The 13259-nt window shown below is 44.5% G+C and overlaps 1 protein-coding gene across 7 annotated transcripts in view; it reads right to left on the bottom strand.

Moving 5' to 3' along the window:
* The window catches only part of AMOTL1 (angiomotin like 1), a 176249-nt gene that overhangs the window by 119600 nt on the left and 43390 nt on the right, over window positions 1-13259 (bottom strand). The gene's annotated exons all lie outside the window — the stretch shown is intronic.

Here is a 13259-nt window from a genome sequence, read left to right as displayed (position 1 = left end):
TTTACCACACCTTCTAACAGAGCAAGCTAAAATCTGACATGAAAAGCAGAGCACCCCCAGAGGCTGCTCCCACACCCAGAGCTGCCAGACACCACCAGCTGGATGTGAATATCAGATAAGCAACAAAAGGTTTTAGTATATTATGTCCCAAATATTGCAAGGGACATATATATACTACTAAAAAACTCATTTGCTGTTTATCTGAAATTTAACTGGGTATCCTCTATTTTTGGATACCCAGTTTAGATTTTGCGAATTCTGATAATTACCTGCCTACGTGAGTGATATCGCTATACTTGCTTTAGAGGATTCCTCAGTCTCTCATTTGGCAAACAGTGTGCAATGTCAAGCTGACAGTAGTAGAAAGCAATAATGATGATAATAATGGAAAAAGGAGTGAAATTCAAATGGACGCAGTGTAACAGCTTTGTCCCACTGAACCCTACCATGCCAAATTTAAAGGCCTTTTAAGAGTGGGACAAACAGACCCTGTAAGTCATCAGGATGTGCACGGCATTTTGAGGAAAGAGTTCATGAGGGGAGCTTCCCTGGTGGCGCAGTGGTTGAGAGTCCACCTGCCGATGCAGGGGACACCTGCCGATGCAGGGTTCGTGCCCCGGTCCGGGAAGATCCCACATGCCGGGGAGCGGCTGGTCCCGTGAGCCATGGCCGCTGAGCCTGCGCGTCCGGAGCCTGTGCTCCGCAACGGGAGAGGCCACAGCCGTGAGAGGCGCACGTACCACAAAAAAAAAAAAAGAGTTAATGAGGTTACAGTCCCACTTTGCAGAGTTTCCATGCTCAACCTGGGCATGTTCAAGGGAGAAGATTCCGCTTCATTCACCTTCACTCCAGTATTCAGAACTCAGTTTCGGGGACCCCAGAGGAGGAGCTGACTTTGGCAGCCACCAGCTGTCCTAACACAGACATAACCTGTTCATGCCCTGTACCCTTCCTCTTGTAGCACATGCTGTGAAAGGTGGATGACCTCCAGTAAGCCTGCCTGGCTTCCCCTTGACCTCCATGACTGAGTCAGGTTCCTCTTCTCAGGGGTCCCACGGTCCCTTAAATACTTCCTATATAGCACTCACCACAATAAAAAATAACTGTAACCACTCATGGAGTGCCAACTACGTGCTAATCACTTTGTGTGTGTGTGTGTGTGTGTATGTGTGTGTGTGTGTGTGTGTGTGTGTGTATATATATATATATATATATATATGTACGTATCATCTCATTTAATCCCTCCCAACTACCCTATGAAGTAGGTATGTGCATTCCCATATCACAGATGGGTAAAGCCTAGAAAGCTTAGATAACCTACACAAGGTCACACAGTCAATAAGGGCCCACTGGTCTGGAGGAGCCAGAGTACCACACTGTAAACTTTTCTATTAATTGGTCTTTCTCTCCCAGGGAAGGATTATTTCTCATTCACCCTCGTGTCCCCAAGCCCAGCCTACAGTGTGTGGCAAGTGGTAGGCAGCATTGTAAATGGGTCAGCCCATTATTTTACAGTCAAATAGGCCTGGATGCAAATCATGGTTCTGCCAGGAATCAGCCACTGAGAATCAGGAGTTTGGGTTCTAGTAACTTGCTCTGGAATTGAGGACAGAGGTTAGGAATCCCAGCAAGAGAGAACAAAGCTAGGCTCAAGCCCCAGCTCTACCACTTCCCAGGTGTGACTTGGCAAGATATTGAACTTGTCTAAGCTCCAACTCTCCAACCGTCAAATGAGGGAAACAATAGTACCTGCTTCGCAGCATTGCTTTGACATTCCTGACATAAAGTTCTTAGCAAGACACCTATACATGAAAAGCCCTCCACAAATATGAGCTCTTTTTATTTTAATACATTCTAAAATGCCACTTGAACTGGAGTAAGTAATTTTGGGTTAACTATTGGCATAAGTAGTGCAAGTTTCAGACACGGTTTTTATTCAGGAAATCAGAACTTGGGGAAAATAGTGTAAATAATTTGGGGGAATCTATTTAAAAGAACTATTCAACGCAGCTCAATATTAAAAAAAAAAAACAACCCAATCCAAAAATGGGCAGAAGACCTAAACAGACATCTCTCCAAAGAAGACATACAGATGGCTAAGAAGCACATGAAAAGCTGCTCAACATCACTAAGTATTAGAGAAATGAAAATCAAAACTACAGTGAGTATCACCTCACACCAGTTAGAATGAGCATCATCAGAAAATCTACAAACAACAAATGCTGGAGAGGGTGTGGAGAAAAGGGAACCCTCTTGCACTGTTGGTGGGAATGTAAGTTGATAGAGCCACTATGGAGAACAGTATGGAGGTTCCTTAAAAAACTAAAATTAGAACTACCATATGACCCAGCAATCCCACTACTGGGCATATACCCAGAGAAAACCATATTTCAAAAAGACACATGCACCCCAGTGTTCATTGCAGCACTATTTAATATAGCCAGATCATGGAAGCAACCTAAACGCCCATCGACACACGAACGGATAAAGAAGATGTGGTACATATATACAATGGAATATTAGCCATAAAAAGCAACGAAATTGGGTCATTTGTAGAGACGTGGATGGACCTAGAGACTGTCATACAGAGTGAATTAAGTCAGAAAGAGAAAAACAAATATTGTATATTAACGCATATATGTGGAATCTAGAAAAATGGTACAGATGAACCAGTTTGCAAGGCAGAAACAGAGACAAAGATGTAGAGAACAAACGTATGGACACCAAGGGGGGAAAGTGGCGGGGGCGGTGGTGGTGGTGGTGAGATGAATTGGGAGATTGGAATTGACATGTATACACTAATATGTATAAAATAGATAACTAATAAGAACCTGCCGTATAAAAAAATAAAATTAAAAAAAAGAACTTGTTACAAGGGCAATTAAATAATAATTTGTGTAATTATATTTTAATGACTGCCCTCTCTCCAGAGAGCAAGGCCTGTGACTGCCTTGCTTACGTCTATATCCCTAATGCTATGTCAGTCAGATAACTGAGCAGAGACTTTGTTATCTAGAAAAAAAATATGTCTACTTGTTTGCATTCTATTCAACTAATATCCCAACTTCGTATCATATCTGAAGTATCCAATTAACACCTAATAAAAATATTTTGTTGTTATTTTGTTAGAAAAGGACTATTCAAGGAAGAATTTAGGCTTTCTAGTAGTTACACAACACTGAAAGAGTTCCCAGAAAAGGGAAAAAATATCCAAGAGAAGGCTGGGAGTGGGGAATCCAGGCTACCATGTCCAGTTGTATAAGTCGTTCACTGCACAAGAGTGCCGGGCTGACAGATTGAACGAAGCAGAGGTGTGGGGCTAAAATCCAGCTTGCCCTCTACTCGCTAAACTGGGAACATGGACTCTGCTCTTTATCCACTTGGAGGGGATGCTTTTTTCTAATTTGCTCAGAGGCACTGTTTGGGCTGGTGGCAGCTCTAGCTTTATACTTTCGTAATTGATTCTCTTTCCCCTTTTCTTTCAGTGTCACTAGATGAACAGAATAGGGGAGAAGAAACAATGGAGCTCAGGGAAGGAAGACATACTTGAAAGTGATGAGGGATATGAAGGAAGGCGGGGAAAAAAGGAAAGCAGTAAAATCAGGGTAACATTTACTAAACACTGGTCATCTGTCAGGCACTGTTCTAGGCACTTTAGATGTGCTAACTCACTGGATGCTCGTTACACTCCTACACGGCAAGGGGGAACCACTAGAGGGGGAGGCACCAGGTGGGCATGTGAGGTCAACCCACACAAGGGTCCGACAGGCACGGAAACAGCCTGCCACACTCCTCAGTCTACAGCAAATGTTCAGAATCTGGAATCCCTCTTTTGAGTCTGTGGTGGAAATGGCTTTTAGAGCCAAAAGGGAAATATTTTTCTAAAGGAGATAGTCTGAATTCTCTGGCTGGCCAACCACGGGGCTACGTAACGGACTTTTATTTCTGGTCAACAGCCAGTAAATGGCAAGCCTTTTGGGAGACAGAAGCAAAGGACCTCTGGCAGGTTACAAGTCCCAGCAGGAGACCTTCAACCATGAACTTTCCGTAGGGCTCATTTCAGACCAGGTTCTGCAGCCACAAGTTCCTTCTCTATTTTCTTAAGAACCTGAAGTTTCCATAAAATATTTACAGTGACCTGAAAGCAGCCCCAGTGTCCACTCTTCCTGGTAGTCTTTAAAAAAAGCCCCTTGAGGGTGTGGAGAAAAGGCAACCCTCCTACACTGTTGGTAGGAATGTAAATTGGTGCAAACAGTATGGAGGTTCCTTAAAAAAACAAAAATAATGTTACCATATGATCCAGCAATCCCACACCTGGGCATATATCCAGAGAAAACTATAATTAGAAAAAATACACGCACCCCAATGTTTATTGCAGCACTGTTTACAATAGCCCGGACATGGAAGCAACACAAGTGTCTATCAACTGATCAATGGATAAAGATGTGGTATATATATATATACAATGGAATATTACTCATTAAAAAAAAGAATGAAATAATGCCATTTGTAACCACATGGATGGATCTAGAGCTTATCATACTAAGTAAGTCAGACAGAGAAAGACAAATATCATATGATGTCATTCACATGTGGAATCTAAAAAGAAAAATGATACGAATGAACTTATTTAGAAAACAGAAATAGACTCACAGACTTGTAAAACAAACTTGTGGTTACCAAAGGGGAAAGGAGGGGAGGGATAAATTAGGAGTCTGGGATTAACATATACACACTACTATATATAAAATAGGTAATCAACAAGGACCTACTGTACAGCACAGGGAACTCAATATCTTGTAATAACCTATAAAGGAAAAGAATCTGAAAAATTATATATATATATATATATATATATATATAAGTATAACTGAATCACTTTGCTGTACAAAAATTTATATTTCAATAATTTTTTTAAATAAATAAAAATTTCCTAGCCAGGAAAAAAAAAAAAAATCCCTCTGAGAAGAGGCTGAAAATAAATCTTTCTATCAGGTGGTCAGTAATCTTGCCAACTCTGGATTTGGGGCTACAAAGGTCACGGAGAGAGGAGAATTAAGCAGAGACAAATATATAGATACAGATTTGACATTAAAACAACCACATGTGTGCCATGATGATGAATTTCTGTATCTAGCTATCCTATAAGGAGTGTGTTTCAGCAGGCGGCAGACAGCCCGAGACAGCAAAACCACCCCTGAACATCTGTTTCCCCCATTTTGCCAAAGAGCATTCTTTTTTAATCCTTTTTTATAATTTGACCTGTTCCATTTTTCTGGCAGAGGGCCCTAGCAAGGCAAGCACTGCCTTTTCTGTCTGTATTCCAACTTAACATGGGAACAGGAAGGAGGCAGCAAGAGGGGAAAGGGGGAGGGGACAGACTGAGGGGAACTGAGGCGGAGGTGGGGGCGGGGGAGGCAGGGAGCCAGAAGCGGGGAGAAAGGAGAAAAGGGGAAGGGGTAACCCAGGAGAGACAGTGAGAGCTGACAAGTCCCAGCAAGCCATCTTAATGCAACCACCATGGGCACAACTGACTTGAGAGAAACCAAAACCAACAGGACATATTCCAGAAAGATCATTCAGTAAGAATGTGACCCAGAAACCATAATCAGCATTCTTGAACAGATCAAGCTGGTTATTTTACACTCTTTAGACTCAGGAAGTCCTTAACAATTGATGAAATATCATGGTTTCTAGGTGGTTTGTGTTTAACATTCAGGAATGACTGGACACAGTCCTATATTTTTCTAGTAAAACATCTCTTTGGCAAGGAAAATGCCCTTTCCATTTTCCTGTGTGTGTGTGTGTGTGTGTGTGTGTGTGTGTGTGTGTGTGTGTGTGTATTTTATCCCACTATTCCATACCACCTTCCTTGCTCTTTTAGCCAAGGTAGATAACCATTTATCTCCCAGAACTGATTGTCATTTTCCCCTTCCTACTCCATTTTCCCTCCCAAGGAGAACACCCTGAAATAAAATCTTACCTCCTGGGCAATGAGTAGTGTCACTTCACAAACATTAGGGGAGTCGGGATGAGTTTTACAACCAGACCCAAGTCTACCTGCCCTCAGTTATGCTTTCAGATTCCCCTCCAGGCTGCCACTGTCCCGCCCCAAACTATGCTGCTTCCAAGGTCTAGTTTCCTTTAGAAATGGCGTCAGTACCATCAGGAAACCATAAGAGGTTTCCTGTCCCAGGGACTTGGCCCTGTAACACAGAGCGGGAACAGCAGGAACTAAATGAAGGAAGCTAGGAAGAGTTTTTCTGGTTGTTGCTTCAGATCCCATTATGGAAAATTCCTTTGGAGCATATTAATCATTATTTGGTGGTCTAAAGAAAAAATATATATATATATATGGCTTTCAGCACCTACTATTCATTCATTTATTCAACAGAGAACGTACCCAACAGCCATATACTGTACTGGCAGGCCCTGGGCTAGTTCCTTTTACATCATTTATAGCATTTAGCCCACCACCAAATCCGCCTTGGAGGAGGGCAACTTGTATATTCTCCTCTCCAAGAAACTGAGATTGGCTCTGGAGCCAGAGATGATATTTTGAATGGAAGTTTTGCCTTTAACTAGCTGCGTGACATTGGGCAGATAATTTAACCCCTCTGAACCTCTGTTTCCTCCTCCATGAGGTGAAAATAATTCCTTCTGCTTCACTGAGTTGTTCTGAGGATGAAATGAGTTGATAAACTTAACAGGATCAATTGTGGAAGAGCCTTGAGTGCCCAGGGTTAGGGAACTGTAACAGTGGCGAGCCTTTCTGTGATTGTTTTGTTGGAGCGGGGAGGCCAGACCACACCCCTGTGGTAGGGTGAGGTTTCCTGTGAAGGGAATTGAATTTTCCACTGTCAATCATCCTTAGGAAAAGTTAAACTGGGGTGAAAACTCCCTCCCTCTCAGAAGCTACGCTCGGAGCTGGGGGGAGGAATAAGGAGGACAGATAGGCTTCTAAGGGTGGAGAGATCTGGGGGTGGATCCGGGGATGGGGTGAATGGCCCTGGCCGTTTAGAGACCAGCTCAGAGCTGCGAAGGTAGCCAATCTGATCCCAGACCCTCGGTGAGTCTGGGCTTGTGCAATGATTAGAAGGCCCTGGGCCCACTCTGCGGCCAGCACAGGGCAGGACACTGGGAAATCAGTCAGGCTCCCAGCAGGCGAACAAACACCAAGTCTGCAGGTCCTGGTGTAAGCAGGGGCAGCAGCAGCCATGACTGTGTCATGTGGTCACCGGTTTCTGAAGAAAGAGCACGTGGAACAGTAACCCAGGTGTCCACTGGCCTCAGTGAGGTGTATCTGGATTCCAGCTCCCTTGGCAAAAGGCTAGAGCAGCCAGAACTGAAGCTGTGGATGCAAACAAGCACCCCCGAGAATTCTTGGGCCTAAAATTAGAGGGTAGCCTTAGAGAAAGACTTGATTTGTTAGTAATATGGGCAGGCAAATCCTTGGAAATCATTATATTTGGGGCTATCCATGTGGGTGACATGATTTAAACCCCAAGCCGGGAAGCTGGGTAGACTGTTTACACCTGTAAAGTGCCCACCATAGAGTAGGTGAATAATAATAAAGGCCCAGGATCTTTCTCCTTATTCATCCCCATATGATGGGAGGGAAGAAAACTTTGGACGCAGGAAGAGATTTGTTCACTACTCTTAGGTCTTGCTGCATCTTCCTAACACGGGGTGGGGAAGAGGAGATGAATGGCCATGTTATTTCATTTATACGTCAAAAGTCAGGCCTTTCAGAAGGTTTGACCATGCCTGAAGGGATAGGAGCATTCGGCTAGGGACATGAAACATAGTAAACATTTAATGATGGTTACGACATTCAAGGGTTCCTTCTAAAACCCATTTGCCCTCACCACCATGGTCTGAGGCTGATACTATTATTACCCCCATCATATCAGCTAGGGTCCTAAGAGGAAATGGATGGTATGCTCCAAAAAAGTGACTGAAGAGAGTCTGATGAAGGGACTGCAGGTCAAAGTGTGATGGGCGGGTTAAGGGAAAACGGGATGGAGAAGCAGCCCGGGGCAAGCCACGTGGGAGCCACCCCTCAGTCAGAAGGGGAGGTTCCAGAACCCAGCACGATCTGATGCTGTAAGAGAGGAAGCAGTGGCCTAAACTAATCCAGCCACATTATCCCACAGCCTGACAGGAAGGGACTAAGTACCCTGACATCTCTTGGTTTCCACCCTCCCATATGCTGCCAGTACCTCTCACTGGCCAAACTGGAAGCCAGAGGCTACATTCCAAAAGGTAAGTTTTCCAGGGCACAGACCAGGGTAGTGAAGGATGGTGAGTGGGTCTGGAAGAACATCAGAAAAGAGCCACCACATGATTTTACAGGTTAGGAAGCAGATACAGATGAAGTAACTTGCCCAAGGTCATAGAGCGAATAAGAGGTGGGACAAAATTCAAACCATACACAGAGTATGATTCCGAGTCCATGCACTTAACCACTAAGACATGCTTCCTAGAACTGATTGAAAAGATTACTCGTTAACCAGCACCTCTTTCTCCCTGTATCCTACTCAATCATCTTTCCAGTAATAGACTCCACCTTACTCCCACCCAGATTTCCCAGCCTTCTTGGAGTTAGGTATGGCCATCTGACTAAAGTTCAGTCCAAAGGAATGTAAGTGAAATAATGCGTGCAGCTTTTAGGTTATGCCCTCCACTTTCCTTCTCTCTTTCCTATAGACTGGAATGTGGATGTGATGGTGGGATCTGAAGCAGCCACCTTAGCTCACTGCATGGAAGCTCCATTTGAGTCTATCAGAGGACAACGAAGCCACCATATCAGCACTGGATTGCTTACGCTCCAAGTGAAAGAGAATTTAACTTGTTTCTTATTTCAGTCACTGTCATTTTAGCCTTGGTTGTAGCAGCCAAACCAGTATCCTAAACAATACAAAGACCAGGATGTAGCTCAGTCATTGTGGTTAGAACAATAAGAGGCATGTGAAAGCTGGTGATCACCAATGCAAGTGCACTCCTCTTCTTCCTGGCACATTACTAGACTACGTTTCCCAGCCTCCTTCCATGTGGATGAGGTTATGGGACTAGCTTCCGCCTTTGGAATATGAGGGAAGGTCAGTGTGTTACCTCCAGGCTGAGACAACCATCGGTGAGCATACCTTGGTCTTGCTCACCTTATTGACTTGTCTGCCAAATGGATTCAAAGGATCCAGTGAAGGAACCTGATGCTGTAGGGTAGGATGGAGCCAAGGCAGGGAAGGAGCCTGGGGCTCTTCATGACCACATGGAGCAGAGCCCTCGACAGCTCAACACTAGACTACAACACAAGCAACAAACACCGCCTTTATGGTGTTAAGCCACTGACATTTGGGCTTGTTTGTTGTAGCAGTTAGGCTATCTATCCTAAATTTATACTTACCAGCTGCTGCGCTCTGAAAGACGTAAGTACTTTTATCCAACAATGCAATCTCATCTCCTATTTTAGGAGGGCTAGGGGGTGGGCTGGCAAACATTTAAGTCATTATTTTAAAGAAGCTACACAACTGTTATCATTTATTCTAATAAAGCCCCTACATCCTGCTTGAATGAGGAAGGCAAGAATAGCACAAGAAAACCCTTTCTCATGGTACACTGGCCCTGGGGGCATTGGCCCTGCTCTCTCCCAAGAATGCTATTCTCATGAGCACTCCTTTTGGAACTCAGGAAAGTTCACAGGGTCTGAGCAAAAGAGAGCATCAACTGAGCTCAATGAGGTGTGCCAGAGGGTCAAGCAACTCCCATAAGGGCAGCAAATTAGGACAAGTTATGGAAACAAGGACACATCCGTGTGCTTTTGGATGGTGAGGGAGTGAACTTTTCCCCTATTCTTTCTAATGTTCAAATTTTCTAAAGTCAGCATGTGTTACTTTTATGCTAAAAAGTGGTTTTAGGATTTCAGTTTTTAAGAAAGAAAATAAACTGGTTAAGCCTAAGGAATGAACAAAGGAGAGAGATATAGGTCAAAGGTCAAAGGATTCAAGTGCCCCAAGGCACTGTTATGACAAGCAGAGAGGCCAATTTTAGGAGTATATAACCATGAAAAGACAAAGCATCTCAGCGGTGACCCTCACTCACACATTCAACGAGCATTTACTGAAGACTTACATGCGCCAGGCACTGGGCTCGCTGCTAGATTTGCAAAGAAAAGTGTGGTGACCACAACCTAGTATGGTAGCTAACAACCATGGCTACACACTGGAATCACTGAGATCCAATTTTTAAAGTACACACTGATGAAACACTGATGCTTTGGTCCACACTCCAGGGATTTTGATGTAATTGGTTAGGACTTGGTCTCGGGACTTTTAATAGCTCCCCTGATTCTAACGTCTAGGGTTAAGAACCACTAGGGGCACATGACACATGGACTTAGTGTTGAAAGAGCGGTAGGAGCCAGCCAGGGAGGAGGAGAGAAGGGGGAGGAAAGGCAGGCAGGCAACAGGAAGAGAGCTGCAGTTAGAGGACTGTCCCATAGTTCAATGTAATTAGAAGGTTATGGTGGCTGGGGGTGACGCAAATCATGGAGGTCCTCCCATGGCTAGCCAAATGTCTATCCTCCAGGTAGTAGGAAGTTGATACAGGTTATTAGATGGGCAGACATGATCACATCTGCATTCATCCCAACTCTCCATGCATTCTTTCTCACCCCCTCAGATGGCCATCACTTCTACCTATGGGTGGGACTATAGAAAGACTATGGAAAGGTAGAAAGTGGTACCATCACAGGAGAGAGGGCATATTTCTGGACTCTCCATGAGAGGACACCTTCAATACAGCATTCATCTAGAGATAGGCTCCTTTTTCCATTCTTTTCAAAGACCCCTTTTTGCTTACTTAATTCCATTACATGATCTTGCCACAACACTGAGAAAAAATCCCCCAAAGAGCAAGTCGTAGTTCATTTGGAGACTTACATGAAAATTTGGAGGCAAAACCAACTACCTAACATGCCACAAGAAAGTAGTGGGATCGTCACCGAAGAACCCAGATGGAACACCATTCCACACACTGCTCCAAGAATAAATCACTAAATAATTCAATCGATCTGATCACCATTCCTAAGAATCTGTGTTTGGAGACTAGGTAAGTTGCAGAGAAATTTCTAGAAATGAAAATGGTTTTAGTTAATAGGTTGGGACAATTGATGAGAGAGCTATTCCATCATGCACAGGAAATAAGTGTCTTTCAAATGAATACTACTAATAAAGTAACAGCAAGAAGCACTTCCTGAATACCTGCACATACTACACATGGGGCTAGGACTCTACACACACCATTGACCCCAGCCATGCAAGGTCTCCAATTAGGTTGAGATAACTGAGGCCCAGAGCAGTTTAGTCACCTGCTAAACTGTCACAGGTCACAGGTAAGTGCAGTGATAGAATTCAAACTAAGTGTTTATGACCTCCCTCCACCTCTTCTCCAGTTCCCTTAGATCCTGGCCAGGGGGTGAATCTGTGCTCTTCTGTGCTCCAGAAAAAATGGCTGCTGGACAAACTCATCAACTGCTGTAGGAGGCATCTTTCCTGCTGTGTGTCTTAGAAAAGCACCCAAAAGTATCACAACTCTTTCCAAGGGAGAAAGGCCAGCTCCCTCTTTGACCTGAATAGCATGGAAACAATGCAGTCTCATCCAATGAGCTGCTCTGTCAGGAAGAGAAAAACCCTTTGGAGCTACCACACACCCAAACAGCATGGCACCCGAATGTAAATAATAAATATCCGATAGCTATGGGCCTCCTTTGGCTTACCGTCTCAGGAGGCTGGAACTGGATGATGCTTAGAGGCCACCCGGCACAACCCCAGCTTTTCAAAGATGAGAAAACAGACTGGTTAACGTATCTGCTAAGGAAGGTGAAGCACCCAGAACCCTGGTCTCAAACTCTGACTTGTGTTTTATATTCTCAATCATCCTGCCATCCCAGAGCCCAGGAGGGACCAGGATTCCTATAACACTCTCATCTCCTCTTGAGAAACTGGGCTTTTCCCACAGAAGGGCTGAAGAGAAAAAAGGTTATTTTCTGAGTTTTCTACTGCTAATCTGAAGGGCTCGCCCTACTGATCAGCACCTCAGCTGGGCCGTCCAGTCTGCTGGGGGTGGGGGGTGGGGTGGGGGGAAGAGATGAAAACCAAAAAGGGTCAATCACCTGGGCCTTTCTGGTACATAAACCATTCTGTGAATGCAATGGTACCAATTCTGGTGTCATTAATACACAATTCAACACATGTGGAGATCACCAAGAATCTGCCCTCTTAATAAACTGCTCCACGCAAAGCTACGGTTTGTCATTTTCATTTCATGAAAAGACTCACCATGGTGTACCTTTAAAAGCTAGTTTTGCCCATGCATTTAATTTATGATTCCATTTCCAGAGATGTGATTGCCTCACAACTTTTCAGAAACACATCTTCTGAATAAAACAAGGTCCTCTTCCCTGCCTCACAACGCCATCCTTGATCCAGACCTATTTTGGGTACCTGGCTCCTAGAAAAGGATGAAAGTCCTTGCTGCGGTGGAATTTTACTTCAGGTGGTGTGGGACTTGCTGAGGACATACAGCCCAGGAGGAGAGGCTGACCAGACACACGGTACCCAAGGCTGAGAGCCTTAGTGTGGATACAGGGTTTTAAACAGCTGTCATTTCATGGCAGGCAGGCACGCTGGTGATAAAAGAACAGCAAGGACAGACTTGACAGCCCAGATTTTTAGCAGCTTAACTAAACCCTAGAATGAGAAAAACAAAAACCCATCAACCACTCAGCCACCAAGTGAGACTGGGTGGCAGGAACACTTAGAGGGATCCCGACAATGCAAATTTCCTTCTCTTCACAGGAGCAAGTCTGTCTCTGACAAGACCATCGCGTTCACCCACCACAAATCTACACTTAGAACGACAGGCACAGGAAGATGAAATGCCCTGTTCCCAGACACCCGAAGAAGAAACAAATCAGGGAGGAACGCAGCTCCCAAGTCTTGAAATTTAATTACCAGAACGTTTATGGCCCTGGACTTCATTAAATTCAGGTTAGGAACTAGCCACACGATGTCCTTCTTGGGGCAGGTACTGGCTAGACTGAGCCAGCCCGCACCGCATCGTTCCAGGCAGGATGAGTCAGGCTGCTTGCAGAGGCCCCCAGATCGGGAAGTTTGTTGGGCCGCGCTCCAGGGAGCAGCACCACGGACCTGGACACACACACACACACACACACACACACACACACACACACACACACA

The sequence above is a fragment of the Aethalodelphis obliquidens genome, unplaced genomic scaffold, assembly GCF_003676395.1.
Source record: "Aethalodelphis obliquidens isolate GAN/ISIS:26980383/991018 unplaced genomic scaffold, ASM367639v1 scaffold60, whole genome shotgun sequence".
Lineage (NCBI taxonomy): Eukaryota > Metazoa > Chordata > Mammalia > Artiodactyla > Delphinidae > Aethalodelphis > Aethalodelphis obliquidens.
Note: the sequence above shows the minus strand (reverse complement) of the source record. Positions and strands in the feature narration are given on the sequence as shown.